At 35.9% G+C, this 25,204-nt stretch overlaps 1 protein-coding gene across 4 annotated transcripts in view; it reads right to left on the reverse strand.

The window, feature by feature from the left end:
- NCOA3 (nuclear receptor coactivator 3) overlaps positions 1 to 25,204 on the reverse strand; it is a 188,490-nt gene that overhangs the window by 79,506 nt on the left and 83,780 nt on the right. For all 4 annotated transcript variants that reach the window (XM_027851404.1, XM_027851386.1, XM_027851387.1 and 1 more), the window contains exon 2: positions 14,367 to 14,438. The gene's annotated coding sequence lies outside the window, so the exon portion shown is untranslated. The remainder of the gene's footprint in view (positions 1 to 14,366; positions 14,439 to 25,204) is intronic.

Genomic DNA, 25,204 nt, shown 5'->3' on the forward strand with positions numbered 1-25,204 from the left:
GAGAGAGAGAGAGAGAGAGAGAGAGAGAGAGAGAGAGAGAGAGAGAGAGAGAGTGTGTGTGTGTGTGTGTGTGTGTGTGTGTGTGTGTGTGTGTATCAGGCGCTTCCAATTGCCTCTATCATACAACAAAAAATCCTGAATATGACATTTAAAATGATCCACTACTTGGGTCTCACTTACCTTTCTAGACTTAGTTTACATTACTATTTCATGTTTTCTCTGTCAAAATGACTAACTTACCTATTCTCCACATACAACATTTCAATACCAATCTACATAACTTTATCCCATGCTTGGAATGTGCTTTCTCCATTTCTTAGAATCTTTACTTTTTGTGAAGAGTTAACTCAAGTACAACTTCCTACATACAGCATTCCCAGAATCCCATCCCCTAGTCATTAATACTCAGTCCTTCATAAAATTATTTTCTGTTTACTTTTCTATATGTATTTTTTATCCCCTAAGAAGATGTAAGGAATATAAGGAAGCTCCTTGAGGGCAGGAGGTGATTTGTTTTTGTCTCCAGACTCAGAGTACTTAGCCCAGTATATATAGTAGGTATTTAATATATTTGATAAAAATGAAAAATCATATGTAGTTTCTTGGAATTCATGATAATGACTTGGTCTGTAAAAAGAATTATAGCATACATAGTTCCTAAATAACCACAAAAAAAAAAAAACTTTTCCCTGTGGAAAGAACTATAAAATAAGCAACACATGGACTATTTTATTAATAATCTGAAAATTATGAGTTACTGAAAAGCTGATACTTCAAGAGTTATAGACTCTCCTCATAACAATTACTGTTCAGATATATAATGGCAAAAAAAAATACAACTTTTTTTCCTTTGAGTATTGTTCTACTTCCTCTCTTTCAACTGAGAGTACATTACCCAATCACTTTCAGTCAAATGCTATTCTTTCTGAAATGTGTAAAAAAAATTTTTTCCTAAAACTTATATTTGACTGTACATGCACCATATATCTTCAAATATATACATACATGTATATATTTGTATTGATGTGTTCTTTTTTATATTATAAATATTTATAAGATTACTACCATTCTTTGAAGTCTCCTATAACAAAGTAAACCAATTAAGTAAAAAACTAGTAGTACAATGACCTCATCTGAAAAGATATTTAACATTCCACAAATATAATACCCCAGACTACTCTATTTTTGTTTTTTGGAGTGTTTGTTTGTTTGTTTTTGCTTTTTGGTGAGGCAATCGGGGTTAAGTAACTTGCCAGGGTCATACAGCTAGTAAGTATCAAGTGTCTGAGGTCAGATTTGAACTTAGGTGCCCCTGACTACAAGGCTGGAACTCTATCCACTACGCCACCTAGCTGCCCCTTTTGTTTTGTTTTAAATTAATTTAAAAAAACTATTTTAACCCCTCCCAACCTCCATCCCACTGAGGGGGAAAAAAGAAAAAAAATTCCTTATAACAAATATGCATAGATAGTCAAGTAAAACAAATTCCCTCATAGCTATTTATAAAAACATATGTTTCATTTTGTAACTTAATTCTATCAACTCTCTGTCAGAAAGTATGTTTTATCATCAGTCCTCTGGATGGTCATTATAGATTATAGTTTTTAGAACTTTCAAAGTTGTCTTTATGTTTTTATCGTATTCATTTTTCTCCTGTTTCTGCTAATTTCATTCTTCAGTTTATAAAAGTCTTCAAAATTATTTGTTTTTATAATATTCATGATGTGGTATAGGTTATTTTTCTGGGTCTACTTACCTCATTCAGCATCACCTCATAGAAGTGTTTCCATGTCCACAATAGTATTCCATCCAATTTCATATACCTTAATTTATTCAGACATTTCTTAACTGGTGGGGATCCTTTTAGTTTATAGCTTGTTGCCACTACAAAAATATTATAGTAATGGTAGGATTTTCTCCCATTTTTTTTTTATCTCTTTTGGGTACAGGCCTACCAGTGGTATTGCTGGGTCAAAGAGCACACAAAATTTAGTAATTTGTGTATGATTCTAAATTGTTTTTGAAAATGGTTTTACCCACTCACAAGCTGACCAACAATGCATCAATGTGCCTGTTTTCCTAAAGCCATTACAATTAAGTTAAATATAATCTAAGATATAAGTGAATAAACTGAAAAGTTATCTATCCAAGCCCCAATTCTAATTTAGCATACTGCACAGTAAAAACTTGTTTGATGAACTTAATTCATTACTTCTAGAAGTCTTCAATTTTAGCAGGATGGATATCTCCTCCAAGAAAGCAGAGGTTAAACTCTGATATGCCATTATAGATGGTTCTTTTGAGCCATCTAACTAGAAATGTTGATCTGGTGAACATTCTGGAGATGATACCTTGCAAACTTAAGCAGCTAGGGTATCCCTGGACAAAATACAGTCAAACACAAGGCACAAACTCAAGGGACCTGCTATCCACAGCTCACGCTCTGGAGCACCAGGAATCACCTCCACATCACAGAGACGGGCTTACTGGAGAACTGTCAGATTAAACCATATAGTTTAATATATTGAGTTCAAAATAAAACTAACATAAGACAAAAATGTATTTGTCAGGAGAGAGTTACGTACTTGAAAAATGCCATAGATGATAATTTCTTTATCAGTATGTCAGAATGCTTTGGCATAAAAGGAGAATATATGCTTGGGATTTCCTGGGTTTCCTTCTCTCTAACTTTTGACTTGAAGGTAAGAAAAGGATGGAAACCATGGAAAGACAAAAAGAGGATCATGTGTAATATGCCATGTTTAATATGGCTATAAATATAGCATGTAGCTTGTGAGGAAGAAAAAAAAAGGTAAAACTAACAAATATTTCAACTAGGAAAAGGTGAAGAGAAAGCACACACAGAAACGTGTCTTAAAAGTTTAATGGTTTCATAGAGACTAGAAAATATTGGGGAACAGTGATGTAGATGAAAAAAACCTTACGTAACAATGTTATACATAAGTGGTCTAGGAAAAACCTAATTTAGGTGCTAAATGTGTACTATCAATAAATAAGATGGGCTAAGTGTGCACTACACAATTCTGTTAATGGGATTAGTACAACTATTTGATGAAAGACTAAGATTTCAACAGCACTACTTGACTAAATAATACACTCATTCAACTGAAAAATTACTTCCTATTCCAATTCCTTCACATTGGCCTATATGTTCCTGCAATTTTAAAACTTTAAAAATTGCTACTACAGTAAATACAAGAATATACGAAATGTATGCTATGATTAAGTGTCATTAATTCTAAGAACTTCTACAAGTGCTACAGAAACTTGCAATTACATTGTAAGAATTAAATTACTAATCTTTAATTCCATGGAAATAATGATTACTCAAGTTTTGTGGAATTAAACTAAATTAAAATCTTACCAAAAAGTTAACATTCCAATTGTCCACTGTAATTAGACACACACAGGAAAAACAGCAGTACCACAATAAAAAAGGTAGATGACCTCTGCTGTATATTGGTTCCTTTCCTACTAGACTTCAACATATGACCAAGTCTCCCTCATTTTTAAACAAATCACTTGTCCTTAATATACTCTCAAGTTATTGTACTCTATCTCTCCTCCTTTTCTCAACCAAATAAAAACTGCCAACTCTGTCTGCTTTTACTGGCTTCTTTCCTCTTGTTCTTCAGTCCTTTATAATTTGGCTTCCAACCTCATCACTCAACTGAAACTGCTCTCCTCAGTTACCAGTGGTTTCTTAACTGCCAAATCTGATGGTCTTTTCTGTCTTCATCATAATAAATCCATATGCTGCAACTAACACAGTTAAACACCCTGCATGGCACAGTAGATAAGAGCATTGGGCTTGGAATCAGAAGACTGATTTTCATGAGTTCAAATCCAACCTCAGACACTTTCTAGATGTGTGACCCTGGCCAAGTCATTTAACCCTGTCTGCCTCAGTTTCTCATCTGTAAAATGAACTAGAGAAGAAAATGGGAAACCCAGTATCTTTGCCAAGAAAATACTAAATGGAGTCACGAAGAGTGGTTACTGATAGCTATGGCTATCTCTTTGTGGTTAGGGCAGCTTTGTGGCACAGTGTATACAGTGTTGTACCTAGAGTCAGGAAGAATCAGTTCGTGAGTTCAAATCCAGCCTGAGACACTTATTATCTGTGTGACCTTGGGCAAGCCATTTAACCTGTTTGCTTTAATTCCTCATCTGTAAAATGAGCTAGATAAAGAAATGGCAAACTATTCCAGTATCTTTGTCAAAACCCAAATGGAGTCATGAAAAGTTAGACAAGACTGAAACAAATGAATAACAACAAAAAAAATTCCTGCATATCCTCACCTCTTTTTTTCTTAGCAATACTCTATCCTATCCATCAGACTACTCCTCAGCCTCCTTTGTTGACTAATCATCTACATCACAACCCCTAATTGTGGGTGTTCCCCAAAGTTCTGATCTAAGCCATTTCTCTTCTCTCTTAACTTCATCAGTTCCCATAGGTTTAATTATCTGACGCAGATGACTCACAGTTCTGGATAGCTAAGTAGCCCAACAGCACTGGACCAGCGTCAGGAAACTGAGTTCAAATCTGGTCTCAAACTTTACTTCTCATGACCATGGGAAAGTCACTTAATCTCTTTCAGTTTCTGTTTTCTCATTTGTAAAACGTTGATAACAAAAGCATCTACTTCACAGAGTTGTTTTAAGAATCAAATGAAGTAATATCTGTAAAGCACTTTGCAAACCTTAAAGCACTATATAAATACTACCTATTATTATTAAATAAATATAGCCCCAGTTTCTCCCTTGAGCTTCAGTCCCAGATTACCAACTGCTTATTAGCCATTTGAAACTGCAAGTCCCAGGGACATCTAAACTCAATATGTGCAAAACTGAACTCTGTATATTACATAATCTTTCTCTCAAACTCTGCCCTCTCAAACTTCCCAAGTTCTGTTGGAAGGTACCACCATCCTTCCAGTCTCTTAGGTCCAAAACCTGGAAACATTATGCTGGTCTCTCTTTCACATCATAAATCACTCCACAAAATAAGCTGCTTGCTCTTCAAAGAATTAAATACTACAGCACATGAACTAATAAGGAGCAGAGGACAAAAAAAGGGTGATGATTTGTCTACCAGATAACAAAACAGAAAACTGTTTCCTTCCCCAACCATGTATCCATGCTATAACAGAGAATATCCTAAGACATATCAGTGCTTCATTTGAGCACAGACACTACCAGAAGGAACCTAAAAATACAAACAATTAAGTAGTCTTGGAGAAGAGAATGAAGACCATGGGGGAAACAGAAGGTACTCTCCTCCCTTGTCTTCCCTTTGCCCTTCCCTCAAAAACCATCAGTAGAGTCAGACCTTATCCAGGCCAGAAAATTAGGAAGAATAGTAAGCAAGGTAGGGGACCTTTTACCATTGCCTTCATTTCTCCATTCTCTACACACAAGCTACCCAGACCCAATAAGGCAGAAGTTCTTAACCGTTTCTGTAATCACGGCTCCCCCTTAGGTATCCTGGTCATATCTATGGACCCCTTCTAATAATGGTTTTATAATAATGACCATTTTTAATAAGCACAATAAAATTAACCACAGAATGTGACAAGAATTATAGCTTTAAAAATATAACCAAATTTGTATTTCAAAAATATCTGAACTCTAATTTTTTACAAAAAAAAGAACAATGGTTTTAAATGCATAAAATACAATACATAAAATTATATTGAAATACAGTTATAAAAATATTTTTACAAAAATTTCATAGACCTTAGGTTAAAGACCTTTGTCATATGGTAAAATGGACAAGAAGAGGAGCATGGTTGTTTAGAGCACTCTAGGAAGCTACAACAACAATCCTTGAAGTGGGATTGAGACCCACCAAGCTAGACCACTTGCCCTTCCACAGGATCCAGTGAGTATGCCAAAGCTTTACTAGTGCACTGGGTATGGTCATCCATTCAGCTGGTAACTCTTAAGCACACCTGCTTCTAACCACTCACAACCTCCCACGGGCCCCCACACTCACCCTTAGGATGTGAGGGCCTTCCATGCTATGCAGTTAAACTCTTTTCTATATGCAGACTCCCACAAGCAGGAATGAGGCTCCTTGAAAAGAGTAACCACCTGCTTTTTCTTTGTGTATCTCCAGCCAACAGCATGCCCACAATAAGTATTCAATAAATGTTTTGGGGGGGTTTATTTATTTTTCTTTCATTCACTATTGCCCGCTAAAGAGAAAAATAAATTTGGGGATGGAATAGCTGGCAAAGAAGAGAGAAGGCAGACTACTCAGTTCTTATATTGTTTCTGTTTTCTCCACAAAAGGAGAACAGCCTTTACACTGGAAATGACAGACACATCAATGACTTTTAGGGTCGACCTTCAAGGTAAGTAAGAAGATAGTAAGAATGCAAATCACCTGACCCAGATGAACTCCACCCTCAAGTACTGAAAGAACTAGAAAATGTAACTGGTGAGCAACTATCAATGATTCCTGAAAGAATGTAAAAAATGATAGAAGCACAAGATCTGAAAAGAGGAAATTACCATTTCTCAAAAAAGGAAAGAAAAAGTCTGCAACCTATACACTAGTAAGCTTAACTTCAAACCTTGGGGAAATTCTAGATCAAATCACTAAAAATAAAGTTGACAAACTTCTAGAAAGGAAGTAATGATTACAAAGAGCAGTAAATATCTTTTTCCTTTTTTTCTTTTTATTAATTTATTTTGATTTATCTACAATCACTTCCATATGCTTTTGAGTTTAAAATTTTTCTCCCCCTTCCTTCCCACCACCCTCCCCAAGACAGCGCACAATCTGATATAGGCTATACATATATACATTCTTATAAAACATTTTCAGATTAGTAATGTTGTAAGTAAAAATTAGAACCAATAGGAGGAACCACCAGAAAGAGGAAACAAAACTCAACAGAAGAGAAAAAAAAATAGCAAACAGTATGCTTCAATCTGCATTCAAATTCCATAGTTCTTCCTTTGCATGTGCGTAGCATTTTCCAGCATGAGGCCTTTCGTGATAGTCTGAGATCCTTGTATTGCTGGGAAGGGTTCTTTCTTAGCCAGTACCAAGCAGTTTTGATGATTGCTGCTTTATAATACAATTTAAGATCTGGAATGGCTAGGCCACCTTTCCCTACATTTCTTTTCATTAGTTCACTTGATATTCTGGACCTTTTGTTCTTCCAAATGAATCTTGTTATTATTTTTTCTAACTCTATAAAATAATGTTTTGGTAGTTTGATTGGTATGCATTGACTAAGAAAATTAGCTTAGGTAAGAATTGTCATTTTTATTATATTAGCTCGGCCTACCCACGAGCAACTAATGTTTTTCCAGTTATTTAGATCTGACTTTGTGTGAAAACTGTTTTGTAATTGTTTTCATATAGGTCCTGGGTTTGTTTCAGGAGGTAGACTCCTAAATATTTTATAATGTTTACAGTAAGTTTAAATGGAATTTCTTTTTCTATCTCTTGCCGTTGGGCTTTGTTGGTAATATATAGAAATGCCAATGATTTATGTGGGTAGAACAGTAAATATTCAGGAAAAAGCCAGACTAATATGTTTTCCCTTTTTTGATTACTAAACCATTAGATGGGAATTCTGTGGATATTCTTTACTGAGATTTTGTGATAAAACACTTTATTCTATTTTTGTGGAGATGGAGAGATAGGGGTTAAGTGATAACATGACCATATGGATTCAGAACTGGTTAGAAAGTGGTATCTGGACAAGAAGACTGCACGAACAGAATGAGAATGCCCAGCTCCACTAACACCCACTACTCAAACTAAATACTGAAATTCATATCAGATCAAATAATAATCAAATCCAATGAGAAACTATTAGAAGTGACTTCTTTCATCTGAAAACTTCACAAAAAGTCAGGCAGCAATCCATGGCAATGGAAGAGAGGGCGACCAACAAAGCCAAAAAGCCAGAACAGGCAAACAAGCCTCCTAGTATGATTAGAGAAGGGCCAGGGACAGGTATACCCTGCAAAGCTCTCTTTCCCTGTGGTTATAGACCCATAGAGGAGATCTCTGAACCCTCAGGGATCAACAGTTATCAGTGACCAATGTAAGCACAGATCATTTCAGGATATTCCAGAACATCCCTTTCCGGGGTGGGAGAGGGTGGAGGTGATCCAAAGATCACCCAAAGATCCAGCACTCTGAACCTCAGAGATCCAGGAGAATATAATACTAGAAAGAGGAGGTCAGCACATGATCCCAGGTGACCCAAGGAAAGACCAAATAGGACCAACTACCATACCTCAAATATCAGAAGGGGGTGAAGTTTCTCTATGGCATAAAGCTCCCGATTCAGGAACTAAAGCTGGAGAGATCAGTTAACCAAAGACACTACTAACTAGAATCAAAAATTAACATAAATCTATAAAGTCTAAAAAATAAAAGATTGGGGAGAGAGAGGGGAATAGGGAAGATTCCAAGGAAGGAACAGTAGCAAGCAAAACCAACTTCTTGATACTAAAGAGGGATAAAAGGAAAGTGAAATAAAAGAACTAGAATGGAAAGAAGTAAACAACTGGGAAACTGCTGAAAAATTTGTGTTGTATGAATGTAACAGAATATTATTTGTCCACAAGAAATGACAAAAAAAAATTCAGAGAATCCTGGATAGTGTTAACAAATGTAAAGTGAAGAAAATGGAACCAGGAAAATGATTTATGTAAGAATAACAACATAAAGAAACACAACTTTGAAAAGACAACTTTGAAAAGAACTCTGCTCAGTGCCATGATCAACCTTATCTACAGAAGAAATATGATGGCACATGTAGTTATCTCCTGACAGGTGAAGGACTCAAGGTGCAGAAAGATTCACACATTTTTGGACATGATCATTACAAGGATTCATTTTGCTTAATTATACTTATTAAAAGGTTTTTTATTAAATTTCTCTCATTTTCTTTAATTGGGAGAAAAGGAAATTAGCAATACTGATGTCAAAAAAGGGGGCACTTCTTTAAATGCACAGAAAACAAAAGTTCAGAACAAAGCACAAATAAATAGGGCAGTTTTGAAAGTAATGAATAATTTGTTATATACTTTTAAAAAACAAATAGGATGAAATGGAGAGTCAGGATTTCTTATCCAATCCTCTTTTTATGTCAACATGAATATAGAAATGCATCTTTTGGTTCTAAATTCAAAATTTTTAAAATATATTTTAAAAAGGAAGAAGAAGAGAATTGGTTGGATGGCCATCCTCAAAGTATTCAGTGTCAGCATTCCAGGAGGTCTCCAGTAGTGTACTCAAGAGATCTGTGCTGTTTAAAATTTTTACCCATTCCTTGATAAAAGGCATAGATGGAATACTCAGCAAATTTGTAGATAATATTAAGTTTGGAAGGACAGGTAATACATTGGGTTACAGAGTTAGGATCTGAAAGGATATTGGAACACTGGGATAGACATCATCAGATGACAATCAATAAGGAAAGAAGCAAAGTTTTGTACTTGGGTATAAAAAACAACCTTGGGGCAACTAGGTGGCACAGTAGATAGAGTGCCGGCCCTGGAATCAAGAGGACCTGAGTTCAAATCTGGCCTCAGACACATAACACTTACTAGTTGTGTGACCTTGGGCAAGTCACTTAACCCCATTACCTAGCCCAAAAAACAACAACAATAACAACAACAACCTCACCAGTGAAAGATTGGAAGGCATGGTTCAACTGCAATTTTTCTGGAAAATATCTGGGCATTTTAGTATACTTCAAGACCAATGAGTCAGCCATGTGGTATGACTGGAAAAAACTTTAATTCAATCTATTGCTAAGGCATTAAGAAAGACATAATTCTAGGAACAGAAAGGTCACACTGTACCTTGCTCCACTCAGATCTTTTCCGGAGCACTATGTTCAGTTCTAGGTATCTGATATTTAAGAAAGATAGTGATAAGCTACAGAGTGTCCAGAGGAGAGCAACTATTAATGCTAAATGGCTTTAAGTCCATGATGTATGAGGATCATTGAAGGAATTGGTTATGTTCAGCCTAGAAAAGAGAAGACTGAAGCCATAAGAACAAATTTAATGCCTTCTCTACATGAGAGCCATTCAGACACTTGGAAATCAACTATCATATCCCTGATGAAGACAAAACCAGGAATCATAGATGGAAGTTGCAAAGAGAGTAATTTAGGCTTGATGCCAGGAAAAACTTTATAAAAGTGAGAACTGTACAAAAGTAAAATGGGCTTCCTCAAGAGACAGTGGGTTCCCACTCCTTGGAGGTCTTCAGGGAGAGGTTGGATGACTGCTGTTGGGCATGATATGGTAGAGATTTCCTTTTAAGGACAGGAATGCTAGATTGTTGCTGAGGTTTCTTCCAACGCTCAAATTTGGTGATTCATAAATAGAGTAATAATGTGGGACATGATAAGAAAGGAAGAAAAAGGAAGAAAGAAAAAAAGGAAGAAAATTTACAAGTACAATAATTCAAACATTCAAAAACATCTTCAGGCATGATTTTTTCCCCCAGATAATGTTATAAAGACAGATGTATCTCTACAAACAAGGAAGCAATGAATAAAATGAAATGAATCAAAAGAGAAAAAAATGATAAAGATGTAATTCTTTATAAGTTCTGATGACAAGGCTGAATGTGTTAATCAAAGCATAACCTGAGTTTAGAAAGATTCATCACTCCAAGAAGAGTCATTTTTTTCCAGCCGCACAACTCATGAAATGAGGGGAGAAAAATGGAAGACAGAAGTGAGAGAGAGAAAGAGGGGGAAGAGAGAAAGACCATATAGCTATAAGCATAAAGCTATTAGGAGGGAAAGGTGGCATATGTATATATAAAATTGACTGGTATTTAAACTGAATTCATTAATACAAGATTAGAATGGACCAAAACTCAATGACTCCATCCAACAAGAAAAAAATAGTAGAATAAAATCCAAAAATTAGAAGAAAAAAAAAAGGAAGAAAATGTATAATGTATAAGAAAAGTATCAACTATTAAAAACTAACATGGAAAGAAGTCAAGGAAAGAGAATTAAAGTATCAGAATCAAGCTCCCTGAAAATCATGACCTAAAAAGAGGGAAAGGGATACATACCTATATTTGAAAAAATCACAAATGCTTCTCAGCAATACAAGGATCTAAGACGTCTCCCCAAAGGCCTTGTGATGGAAAATGCTATCCACAAAGAAGAAAGAACTATGGAGTTTGAATGCAGATTGAAGCATACTATTTGCCATTTTTTTTCTTCTGCTATATTTTGTTTCCTCTTTCTGGTAGTTCCTCCTATTGGACAGATTGTAATAATACACAGAGTAGAAAGTCAGGCATGTCTTATGGAAGGAACAGCAAGAAGGCCAATGTCACTGGATCAATAAAATATATTTACAAGATGTAAGAAAAATGGAAAGATAGGAAAGGGTCAGTTTGTCAAAAGCTTTAAAAGCCAAAGAGATGATGTTATATTTATTCCTGGAGGTAATACATCTGAAGTAAATTAAATAGGGCTAAGACTTGTAGCAGAAAGAGATCATCCAGTAGGCTAGTACAATAGGCATGAAGTAACAAAAACCTTTGCCTGGGTGGCAGCAATATAGGGAAAGTACACAGAGAAGTTATAAAGGTAAAATCCACAGAACTTGGCAACAGAATGGATATGGTAGTCAAGTGTGTGACTCAAATGATCAAAGGTGACACCTAGGTTTCAAGCTTGGAGGAATGTGAAGACCATGGTGCCCTCAAAAGTAACAGGGAAGTTAGAAGGAGAAAAGAGGAAGATTAACTAATCAGTTTTTATCATGTTTTGTGAAAAAGAAGGGAGGAAGAGGGGAAGGAGAAGAGGTAGCTCTCAATGAGTGGCTTCAATTTTTAGGCAAGGTTCTCAGTTAAGATGGTGGGAGGAAAAGAAACCATGGGGAGTTTGAGGACTGAAAAGGTTTAAAAGAGTTGTTGTAGTATCTGGGATAGTGAAGCAATGCAAAATTACTACACCTTAAGAAATGATGAAACATATATTCAGAGAAACCAGGTGAAACCTGTATAAAGTGATGCAGAATGAAGGGAAGAGAATCAGAATAGAAAATTATATAATGGCTATGACAAAATAAAGAAAAATAACTCCTAAAGATTTAAGAAGTGTCATCAATGCCAAATAGCCATGATTCCAAAGGACCAATAATGAAGCATATATCCCACTTCTTGAAGGGTGGTGCACTGGCAATGCAGGATGAGATATATGTCTGAACATGGCAAACTTGTGGATTTGATATGCTTGACTATGATTATTTTCTACCTGAGTTGTTTTTGGCTTTTGTTTTTGTTTTTTAATGGATGGAGGATATTTTTTAATGGATGGGGAAAAGAGAGAGAAAATAATGATAGTGATCCAAAAAAAAATTTAATGAGCAAGATAAGTTACTGAAAAGTTGCACATAAAAGGACTATTAGGGATATGGTAGGAAAGCTATTTAAAAGCCTCCTCTTGTGAATACTTCCATTAAAGGAAGACTGTTTTATAAAATAATCACACATATTATAACTACATTCACATATATTGTTTTTTAAATAAAGATTATTATTTGTAGCACTTGCCCAAGGTGACCATCTGAAGTTTGAATCTATTCTAATGGTCAAAGGATTGGAATTAAGAATTGCAATTAACAACCACATGAAAGATTATTCTACTTCACTAACAATAACAGAAATGCAAATCAAAACAAGTGAGATTTCATCTCAGAAAAAGCCAATTAGCAAAGGTGACAAAATATGTAAGGAATCAATATGAAAATAATATAGAAAGGAAGGCACATTTATGCACCACTGATGAAACTATAAACTGGTCTAGCCACTCTGAAAAATAATTTGGAATTATATATTTTTTCAAGTGACTGAAATGTCCATAATTCTTCAACTCAGAGATTTACTATTAGGTATATGCCCCAAGAAGGTCAAATACAGAAAGGTTATCATATAAACCAAATTATTCACTGTAATACTATATCATAAGAAATGACAAATTCCAGGAAACATGAGATTTATATGAAGTGATAGAGAGTGAACTTAAGCAATACCAGGAGGACAAAATATATAATGACTATAACAATGTAAATAGAAAGAACAAAACTAAATACAACATAACTATAATGATTAAATTTGGACAAAGACAAGAATTGAAAAAATATACTTCTTTCCATGCACTGGAGAAGTAGGGGACTGCAGGTCTGGAATGTTGCACATGCTAAAGGACAAGATCAATGTGTTGATTTATTTTACTTCACTTTTTTCTTTAAAAAAAATTTTTTGTTAAAAGGAAATGCATCCTAGGGAGGGGTAAAGAAGGGAATATTCAGCAAGGAATGTAAAATAAAACAAAAAGAATCAATAAACAAACACACACACACACAACCAACAAATGCCATAAATTTTAAATTTAATAATTGATAATAAATAGCTTTTATTTATTTAATAAACAATATTTATATTACATTTATATATAAATATATATTTATAATAATAAATAGTTAATTTTCAAATAGTAAAGCACTTCTTTTATTCCAATAAAAAATATGCCTCCAAAATCATTGTTAAGAAAAGAAACAAATGGTCTTAACTCAGGCCCTATGTGGTCAGTTTGTTTTTAACAACTCTTACTCAACAAGAACAGGCTTCAGAATCATAGGACTTAAGCTTTCAAAGCTTTGTGAAGTTTCTTTCAGTTGGGCCTGGGAAGAGACTTTTAAAAAGTAAGTCCCATTGTAGTTGAGTGAGAAAAAAAAGAATTCTGAAGAGTATACACATCTGTGGCATCTCAATATGAATAGCAACAATGGACCCCTATAAGGATATTATTTGGGATGGAGGGAGGTGGTAGCTCTTTTCTGCCTGTTAAAATGAAGGAGTCTAATAATGGTCATGAATATAATTAGGAACCATGAAGAAAGGGAATTATAAAATCAGTTTCCTTTATTTGTGTACATGTTAGTGAATATAGAAGGTTAAATAAATGCCATGAGACACCGGGGGGGAAAGTCAAAGAAGGGACAAAAGAAGGTGAAAAAGTAGAAAAGACATTTTAAGCAGTCTTCTTTGTCTAACCTCTTTCCTAAGGAGGAGGAAACTGAGGTAGATAAATGTGATGAAGTGACTTACCAAATATCAAACAGTGCATCTATGGCAAAACATAATCATACTCATCCCCTACCTCCACTAAATGTTCAATGTCTCTTAATGCAGGAATTTAGGCTGTTCAAAAGAGACAAAACTTCAAAAGGAATTTGAAAAGGATAAGGAGATGACTAAATTGATCCTACTTGTTTATTTCAAAGCCCTAAGCAATTTAAAATAAGAGTTAAATACTTACCACTTAAACTCATGCATTCCAATGTTCAGTTTCAGAAAATCTATAGTATTTTACTTCAATAAGAGAACACTCCTGGGAGGGAAGAAAAAAGGCAGAAAGACTTCTGTCAATAAGCATCTCTCATTTTCATTCATTATTTTCAATTTGCAAAACTAAAGCTAAACATGTTTTATAAAGAGAAATACACCATCTTTTTTGTTAGGATCACAGAATCTAACAGTTGGAATGTAGCTTTAAATTCATTTATCTAACCTTCATCTGAAGTTTTAATCTATTCTAACATTCCTGAGTTGAAAACCCTTCAGTGATAGAGGACTCATTATCTAGCAGTCCCCTTTTAGGCTGCTTAAAATCAAATCAAAATCTATTTATGAACAACATTAGGCACTAAGAGGAATAGAGAAGTTTTAAACCATGGTCTATATCAACTATATCTATATTATAATCAAATAAGGTAAATAAATATATACATATGAGGTCCTATTCTTGGTTCTTTCACACTAGTCAATTCCCTTTCCTTTCCTGGACCTCAGTTCCTTTCTCTGTAAAATAATCAGATCATTCCTATGGTGTTTCACACTCAAATATCTAATTTCACTTTCCATGATAAAAACAGTATATAATTAATGGTGATACTGTTTACTACAGATTATATGTGTTGCAGCTTAGTGAACAGGAAGGCCAATGGGCACTAGAACTAAATGAGGCCCCAAAAGATATTACCTCTCTAAGCCTCTCCCTCTTCAAATGAGATAGTATTTGTAAAAGATTTTAGGACAGTATCTGATTGAGGGTAGAGTGACAGCATTTAGTACAGAATTAGTAGATACAATTCTGTTGGTAGTCACTCACCAGTTTCTGGTTTTAAAAAATGCTAACAAGACCTCTATAGGTATATCTTCCATACAATTCCAAATGTCAGTGTTACTTCTTTTTCTCTAGTTACATATTTTTATGCCAAAGAATCTTAGCAAAGAATCTCCCCTTCATACTTGATCATACATACATACATACATACATATATACATACATGAGCAAGGAAACCCAAGTCCTTTCCCTGGAGCTCCCTCTGAAGAGGGAGAAGTCAGATGAAGCTGAATAGTTTGAATAAAAACTTTTCACCATATACATACTTTCCATTAAATCGCCAATAGGGACTTTAAAAAAAAAACCAACAACAACAGATGAGGATGAGGGAGAAGTCTATTCCAAATGGAGTCAACAAAAGACGCAAGCAAAGACAAGAAATGACAGAATGAAAACAAAGGACAGGGAATAGTCTAACTTGTCTAGAAGAAAGAATATATAAAGTACGAGGTAAGGTTGAAAAGGTAAGACTGGTATCATTTTGTGGAGGACTTTGAAAGCCAAAACCAAGAGTGCATACTTTATTCTACAGGCCACTGTAGAATTCAGAGAACCACTGAATTTCTGAGCAGAGAGTAAATGACTTGATTAAAGTACTCTATTACTAAGATTGCTTGGGCAGTGGTGTGAAGTACAACCTGGAGATGGAGACAGAACAGAGATATGATCAAACTTGAATGGAAAGGGCACACGTGTGAGTTTTTCCAAAGAGGAGATTAGTAATAATATTTGGCCCACTGTTGGGGATGGGAGAGGCAGAGAGAGAAGAAGATAAATAACATTTATATAACATTAAGGTCTGTAAAGTACTTAATATCCTCATAGCTCTATGGAAATACTCACTACAGGTAATTGTTCCCATTTTACAGGTGAGGCAGAGAGGTTAACAGACATGCCCAGAGTCACGCAGCGACTAAATGTGAGACATGATATTCAAACCCAGGTCTTCCTCTGAGAAAGAGAATTAAAAATTACACTCAGGTGTCTGGATGACTCAAAAGATGGTGTAGGTACCACCAGGAGAGAGAACTCGGGGGCAAGGAATGGTTTTTGTTATTTGTTGGGTGTTCTTGTTTTGTTGTTGGGTTTGTTTGTTTATTGGGGGGATAAGGGTGGCCTATAGAGATGGAAGATTGGTTTGATCTTAGATATGCTGATTGTGAGATGCTACACAGGTAAAGATATATATAGCAGGCAGCTAGAAATACAATACGAAGAGCCTAGAATAAAGTCCGAAGTGGAGATCTGTGTTTCGCATCCATGCTACTCTGATCAAACAATATACCTAAATTCCCAATGCCTTTATAACAGATTTGCACTTGTTCACAAGCCAATGAGTCTAACTAAGAACCAGATTGCCAGGAGATATCTCTAAACACCTATGACAGCAACCAGAATTGAAGCTTATAGAAATATACAATGGAGAGGGAATTAATTATGTCCCATCCAAATGAAATTACTCTTTCAGGACACAATGCTTACAGGCCATGGAGAAATGGGTAGGTACAAGACTGAAGCATGTATGAGCACCTGAATTAAGTTTATTCTAAGCTGGCCTAATGATATATACAAATCTAGCCTAACCATTTCTTGTCCCAAACAGTTGTTTCCAAAAGGATCCACAGTATTTCAGGTTTTAAACTAAAATACCAGAGTTAGTAAAGCCATCCACCCACACTGTATAGATTCCATGCTCCTGTTTCCGAGGGTCTGTCACACATTCTAGGGCAGAGCTCCAGCACATACTGTTTTCACGTGGCAACAAAAGCATTCCAGTCACTGCACAACAGAGCAATTCCATACTTTACTCAATGCTTATTAATTTGTCATTTTAATGTTAAATATAAGCTCATATCTACATTTAAGGCAAATCTTCACTGATGCTCATTAGTTGTATTTTACAATATTGGAAAACATAGCTGTAGATGTATCTATATACTTCTCAAAATATGCATATATACAAGCAAAATGTACAAAAACTCAAACTTTTAATGAAAATAGCTTGTAATTTTATTGTCACCCTTCTTCATTTTACTTGTTCCCCTACTTCCCTTTTGCTCACTTTTCTAGCTCCATGCTTGTTTTCTCTCCCATTATAGCTTGTTTTTTCATTTTGTTTTGTTTTGTTTTCTCCAAGAGCAGAAGTCTGCAAACTTGGGACCCATGACTTAGAAGTTGTTTTCACATTTTTAAATGGTTGGGGAAAAAAATCAAAAGAAGAACATTTCATACATGTGAAAATAACATGAAATTCAAATATCAACATCAATAAATGAAGTTTTATTGGAACACAGCTACACTCATTCCTTTACATACAGTACATGACTGCTTCAACAGAGGCAGTATGACATTCTCATCACTTCACCTTGCTGCTAAACTTCACCAAAAATCACAGCAGTGCCATTATGCAACTTGATACATGAGTCCACACAAATCACCATACTTTGACATTTTTTTTTAATTACAGTGCATACCTAAGAGGTCCAAACCAGAAGTAAGGAAGGAAAAATAAGCAGCTTTATGATTATTTTTTGAGCCTTTATCTGAGATTGAAATTTTCTTAACAAGAAGAACTATCCTCAACCACTAGTATCAAACACTCAATGGCTTTCGAAATTAGCTTTTTGCTGCAGACTTAATAATGTTTCTCAATTAATTTAATCTAAAATCACAAGGTAAACCAGGACTTATACATAAAACTTACATAACAGGAAAGTCAATTTGATGTTTGAATCAGAAGTAATGTCAAGTTGCTTTATTCAGTTCCCATGCTGTCAAAATTTAAAATAGTGATGTCTCCATTCCCACACAAATTTGCAGTGGATATATTTTCTGAGTTCAAACTACAGTTCCAGGAGGATTTTTCTACTTCAATGGCAAAAGATTTCCATATTTAAAAATCTATTTGACAGTATTATTGAAGACCTTCCACATAACATTCAACTGGAAGTGATTGATCTGCAATGTAATGACATGATAAAAGGTAAATATCAAGGGAGGGCTCTAAGAGAACTCTATAAATGCCTTCCAACGGATGAATGTGCTCAATTAAAATCCTATGCTTATGGACTGATTTGGCCAAACTTATATGCATGAAAAGACATTTTCAAAGAAATCTGTAAAATCTCATTACAGATCAGCACTTGTTAAAAGATGAATATTTGCCATCTATTTTGATGATAGAATACTAATTATAAAACCCAATTAAAGGAAACGTGTACCTCCCCCAAAATAATTCCCTTCTCATTAGATCAATGTTGCAATAAGTTGTACTTCATTATCATTATCTGATACTATATATAATTGAATTCTGTCAAAAAATCTGTGAAAATTTGTTTTCTCCCATTATAAGTAGCTACATAATAGTCTCAATTTTACTTCTTGGCCCACAAAGTCTAGGATATTTTTTATCTGAATCTAGCCCTTCACAAAGGCCCACAAGGTCTAAAATATTTTCTACCTGTTATAGAGTCTGTTATAGAGTTTACATTCTATACTTCATCATTCCTACCCTCAGTAACATATATTTTCACTTCTAATGTGTTATTTTTTACCACTGTTGTCACTCCCCTGCACCAGAACAGAACCTTCTAGTTCTCTCATCTAAATTTCTCTAGCTAGAATCTGAGACCCTCCAGCAACAACCTCTCAACTCCCACACATCTCCCAAACTTCATTTTTTACTACACCTGTAGGGAGTCTTCACTTCAGCCAAGTTAATAGATTTGCTCTTCCCCATACAAACATGGGATTACACATGGCCTCTGCGAGGGATTTGCTACTCTCTATCCATTCCTGCCCCTCACCCACCCTCAAAATTTAGCTAAAACTTACTTTCTCTAGAAAGGAATTTCATAATTGATTGTAGCAAATATTGTTCATGAGCCTTACTAACAGCACCTCACCCCTGTAATTCAACTACAGCAGTGCTGTTTGGAGAGAGGGCACACACACAAGCATGTTGTAAGCTCTTTGAGGCCAGTTATCAACTCATCTTTCATGTACATATAGCAAATGTTCAAAGCTGCTAACTTACTGTTCTAATTTGCAATTATGTGAAAAGCAAAGCAGCCCTATACATGCCCACAAAACAGCCCATGGCAGATTCATATTACAAATCATCATATCTCCAAAGAAATACAAACTATATAAATAATATCTGAATATATAAACAGAGTCTCCAACTTAACAAACTTTTTTTCAGGTCAACAGCTGACTTGGACTATTCATTCTACATGATGTTTCAATTACAAGAGTTCAATCAACATTTATTAAGTGCCTGTTGTTGTTGTTGTTTGTCCTTCCTCAGCAAAGAGGACCGATGACATTATGGGGTGATGTCTTGATTCTCATGTGAACTAAATTTAAGTAAGGCAGAACTACACAAAGTTGCCAGCCCCACTCTCTCTTCCAGAGTCATCAAAGTCCAGGGTCAGGACACAAGTCAAGATGCCTGGCAATGATCCAGGATGCACTGGATTATGTTGGCATCTTTGATGTCTGACCAAGCTCTAAGCACTCCATGGCACCTGCTTTAGCTGCCTCTGGTCACTGGAACTAATTGTTCTCATGTTCCCAATCTGCCAGGAAAAGTCCTCACGCGCTTGGGGTATCAGCCCCCTAACTTACCAACAGGTCTGAGGCCTGTTGGGTTACCCTCAACCTAGTCTAGCCTATCTGCCCAGAGAGTTTACCCGTATGTGGCCACTGAAGATGCATGGAGTGTTCAGATGTCTAACCCCTCTAAAAGAGTGCAGAACCCTCTTCAGGGCTACACACCCACCTATGGCATCCACTTGATTCACTTGACTCTCATCTGTGGCTCTAAGTATCTATTAAATGGTAGGCATTGCACTAACTCCTAAGGATACATAGATCAAAAACAAACTAGCACCTGCCCTCAAGTTCCTAACATTCTACAGGTAATCCTACAAAATTTTATTTATTTAATAATGTTACTGGAATATTCAAGATTTCCAAAGGGAAAAAATCCAATACAATTATATCAAAATAAAACTAATAGCTTTTTATTCATTTAGACCATTAGTGCTATAAGAAAAGCAGTACTAGAAAGAATAGGTAGATGGAGATTAGAGAAAAAGTTTAAGGGAGTATTTCAGGATACTTTCAAGAATTTCAAGATTGTTGCACTGGTTCTTCATTAAATCTAATTCCCCTGTAAAAATCAGTAGCTTTCTTTTCTTTGTACACAGGAAATCTGGTTTTACTCCTAACTCTTGTGCTGACAATGTGACTTTGGGCAAATTTACTCCATCTATCTGGGTCACAGTTTCCTCATTTGTAAAATTAGAAGGCTGAATTAAACAATCTTTAAGTTTCCTTCCAGCTTGAACATTTTAGAAGACTAGGCTCATAACTAGCACTACTCTCAGTTTATCAGTCACTTCAGAGTCTTGTTTGTTTGTGAGGCTCATAAATGAAAAGAAAGGTGACAGCAGGGTAACTGCGCTCTCAGTCACCCCTCAAATTAAGTCAGCTGCCAAGTCTTGTGGGCCTTCACAACATCTATCAAATCTGTTTGTGTTTCTCCACTTACATGACTACACAGTGGTTTCCACTCAATCACCTCTCCTGGGGGCTAAAAGTCACCTACCTTCACACATACAGCAATCAAAATAATCTTTCTAAAGAGAGGATTTGACCGTGTTAGTACCCTACTAACAATCTTTAATGACTCTATTGCCTCTAGAATAAAATACAAGCCCCTCAATTTGGCACCTGAAACATTAATTTTCTGACTTCAGGACACCTTCCCACACTCCTGTTGAAGCTAAAAAGACCTACCTGCTGTTCTCTAAGTCTGGCATTTTGTGCCCCTAGGCCTGAAAGGCACTCCCTTCTCACATGAGGAGACTTCATTTCTTTTCAGGATCAGTTGGTAGAGAAAACAATATCAGGAAAACTCAAAGAGTAGTAAACATAATGCAGAGAGAAATCAAGAAAGACAAGAACTGAGAAAAGGTTATGGAATTGGGGAGTTAAGAGATGGACAGAGCACTGGGCTTGGAATCAGGAACACTCATCTTCATGAATTTTCAGACACTTACCAGCTGTGTGACTCTGGGCAAGTCACTTAACCCTGTTTGCCTCAGTTCCTCATCTGTAAAATGAGCTGGAGAAGGAAATGGCAAACCACTCCAGTATCTTTGCTTTGCTTGAAGACTCCAAGTGAATAAGAACTCACAGTCATAGCAATTGAAATCCCACTTCCATATTAATCCCTCAAATGGCTCTCTCATATCAACTAATTTGCTAATGAATGTGACAATTGTGCTGCAAGGAACAGGGAATAAAGGCAGAAGATAGCTTTGAGGAATGTGAACTCTATAAATTGAGAAGGGGTCTATGGAGGGGCTTGCATATGAATGAAACTATGAGCTATGCCATGCAGGGTGAGCCAAGCCAGACAGGTCACAGTGGAGAGTTCTGACAAAAGGTGATCCACTGGAGAAGGAAATAGCAAACCAGTTCAGTATCTTTGCCAAGAAAACCCCATGGACAGTACTAAAATGATAAGAGAGATGACATCGGAAGATGAGTCCCTCAGGTCAGGTGTCCAATACACTACTGTGCAAAGGGTGGAGGTGAACTGCAAGTAGTTCCAGTACTAACAAAGTGGCTGGGCCAAAGCTAAAAGGAAGCTCAGCTATGGATATGTCTGGTGATGCTTTAAAAATCAATGTTGCATAGGAACCTGGGATGTAAGATCTATGATCCCAGGTGAGCTGGATGTGGTCAAACAGTAAATGGAAAGATTAAACACCGACATCTTGGGTGTCGGTGAACTTAAAAGGATGAGATCAATACATATAATACTGTGGGCAAGAATCCCTTAGAAGAAATGAAGTAGTCCTCATAGTCAATAAAAAGATGAGAAAAGTAGTACTGGGGTATAATTTCAAATATACCAGAATGACATCTATTCGAATCCAAGGCAAACCATTCAACATCACAGTAATGCAAGTCTATGCTTCAACCATGATGCCAAAGAGGCTAAAGTTGATCAGTTCTATGAAGACTTACAATATCTTCTAGAAATAACAACCAAAAAAGATGTCACTCTCATCTTAGGGAATTGGAAGGTTAAGGAAATCAAAAGATAATTGGAGTAACAGGCAAGCTTGGCTTTGAAGTACAAAAGGAAGCAGGGCAGAGACTAGTAGAGTTTAATCAAGATAATTCACTGGTCATAACACTTTTTCAACAACCCATAAAGCAACTCTACATGTGGACATCACCAGGTAGTCAATAAAGAAATCAGACTGATTACATACTTTGCAGCCAAAAGTGGAGAAGCTCTATACAGTCAGTTAAAACAAGATCTGGAGCTGATTGTGAATAAGATCATGAGCTTCTTATTGCAAAATTCAGATTTAAATTAAAGAAAGTAGGGAGAACCATCAGACCATATAGGTATGACCTAAACAACATCCCTTAAGAAGTGGTAGTGTTGAATAGATTTAAGGTATTAGATCTGGCAGAGTACTATGACATACTATCTGGTAGAAGAACTATGGACAGAGGTTAGCAATATTGTACAGGAAGCACCAACAAAAAATATCCAAAAGAAAAAGAGCAAGAAAAGCAAAATGACTGTGTGATGGGGCTTTACAAATGGCTGAAGAAAGAAGGAAAGCAAAAGGGAAATGAGAAAGGGAAAGATATATCTAACTGAATGCAGAATTCCAGAGAATATCAAGGAGAAATAAGGTTTTCTTAAATAAGCAATACGAAGAAATTTTAAAAAAACAAAAAACAATAGAATGAGAAAGACAAGAGATCTTCTCAAGAAAACTAAAGAGGAGGGGGAAGTTAGGTGGCACAGTGGACAGAGCATCCGCCCTGTAGTCAGGAGGACTTGAGTTCAAATCTGACCTCAGACACCTAACACTCACTAGCTGTGTGACTCTAGGCAGGTCATTTAACCCCAATTGTCTCACCAAAAAAAAGAAAGAAAGAAAAAAGAAAAAGAAAAAAGAAAAAACTAAATAGGGAAAGTTTAGTGCAAAAATGGGCATAAAAGACAAAAATGGTAAGGATTTAACAGAAGCAGAAGAGATTAAGAAGAGGTGGCAAGAATAAAACAAAAGAATTATACAATAAAGATCTTAAAATCACCAATAACCATGATGGTATGGTTATTGATCTAGAGTCAGACATCCTAGAGAACGAAGTCAAGTGGGCCTGAGGAAGCCCACTAGTAAAGATGATGGAATTCCAGTGAAGCTATTTAAAATCCTAAAAGATGAGGCTGTTAAAGTGCTGGACTCAACATGCCAGCAAATTTGGCAAACACAACAGCAGCCACCAGATTAGAAAAGATCAGTTTACGTCCCAGTCCTAAAGAAGGACAAAGTTCAAATGTTCAAACTATTGAACAATTAATTACGCTCATTTCACAAGCTAGCAAGGTTATGCTTAAGATTCTGCAAGCTAGACTTCAGCAACTTGTGAACAGAGAATTAACAGAAAGGCAAGCTTGCTTTTAAAGAGGCAGAGGAACTAAAGACCAAAATGCCAACTTTTGCTGGATTTTGAAGAAAGCAAGGGAGTTCTGGAAAAACATCTACCTCTGCGTCACTGACTACACTAAAGCCTTTGACTCTGTGGATCAAAAAAAAAAAAAAAGTGGCAAGTACTCGAAGGGATGGGAGTACCAGATCACCTTGTCTCCTAAGGAACCTATATACAGGCCAAGAAACTATAGTTGGAACCAAACATAGAACAACTGATTTGAAAGGGAGTACTATGTGGTTGTATTTACACTTTATTTATTTAACTTATATGCAGAGTACATCATGTGAAATGCCAGGCTAGATGAATCAAAAGATGGAATTAAGATTGCCAAGAAAAATATCAACTATTTCAGACATGCAGATGATACACTTTGATGGCATAAAGTGAAGAGGAATTAAGAAATCTCCTGATAAAGGTGAAACAGGAGAGTGCAATAGCTGGCTTGAAGATTAATATTAAGAAATTAGATTGATTAATATTAAAAAAAACAAGATGGCAAATAGTCCCATCACCTCCTGGTAAGTAAAAGAAGAAGAAATTAAAGCACTGTCAGATTTTCATATTCCTGGGCTCAAATATCAGTGCAGACAGTGACTGCAACCATGAAATTAAAAGACATTTGCTCCTTGGAATGAAAGCTATGGCAAATCTGGACAGCATATTAAAAAGCTGAGACATCACCTTGCCAACAAAGATCCATATAATCAAAGTATGATTTTTCCAATATCTATGTATGGCTGTGAGAGCTGGACTAAAAACCTGAGCACCACAGAAATTGATGCTTTCAAACTGTGGTGCTGGAGAAGACTTACGAGAATCCCTTGGACAGCAAGGGATTAAAAATACTTAAAAAATATCAATACTTAAAAAAATCAATTCAGGCTATTCCCTGGAAGGTCAAATACTGAAGCTGAAACTTAAATATTTTGGCCACATGAGAAGATAGGATTCCTGATGTTGGGAAAGATTGAAGGCAAAAGGAAAAGGGAATGGCAGAGGATGAGATGGATAGATAGTATCATGGAAACAAAGAATATGAACTTGGACATACTTCAAGAGATAGTGAAGGATAGAAGTGCCTGGCTTACTATGATACATGGCATTACAAAGAGTCAGTCACCACTGAACAACAAATATATCATTTGATTGTCACAAAACCCTGTGAGATAGGAAGTTCAGGTTTTCATCTCATTTAGAAAGGAGTAAATTAAGAAATGGAGATATTAAGTAAATTGCCCATGGCTAAAAATAATAATGGCAAACGGCTCCAAATGTACATTATCTCATTTGAAGCTCACAAAACCCAGTGAAGTAGGTACTATATAGGCCCCATCTAGGCCCTAAAAGTAGCAACAGTCAGTTTTCCGATTCCAAGTCTGGGGCTCTTTTCCCCACTTTATCATGCCCCTTTCCTTTGCAGCCAGTTGTAAAAA

The sequence above is a fragment of the Vombatus ursinus genome, unplaced genomic scaffold (genome assembly GCF_900497805.2).
Source record: "Vombatus ursinus unplaced genomic scaffold, bare-nosed wombat genome assembly UNPS02000580.1, whole genome shotgun sequence".
Lineage (NCBI taxonomy): Eukaryota > Metazoa > Chordata > Mammalia > Diprotodontia > Vombatidae > Vombatus > Vombatus ursinus.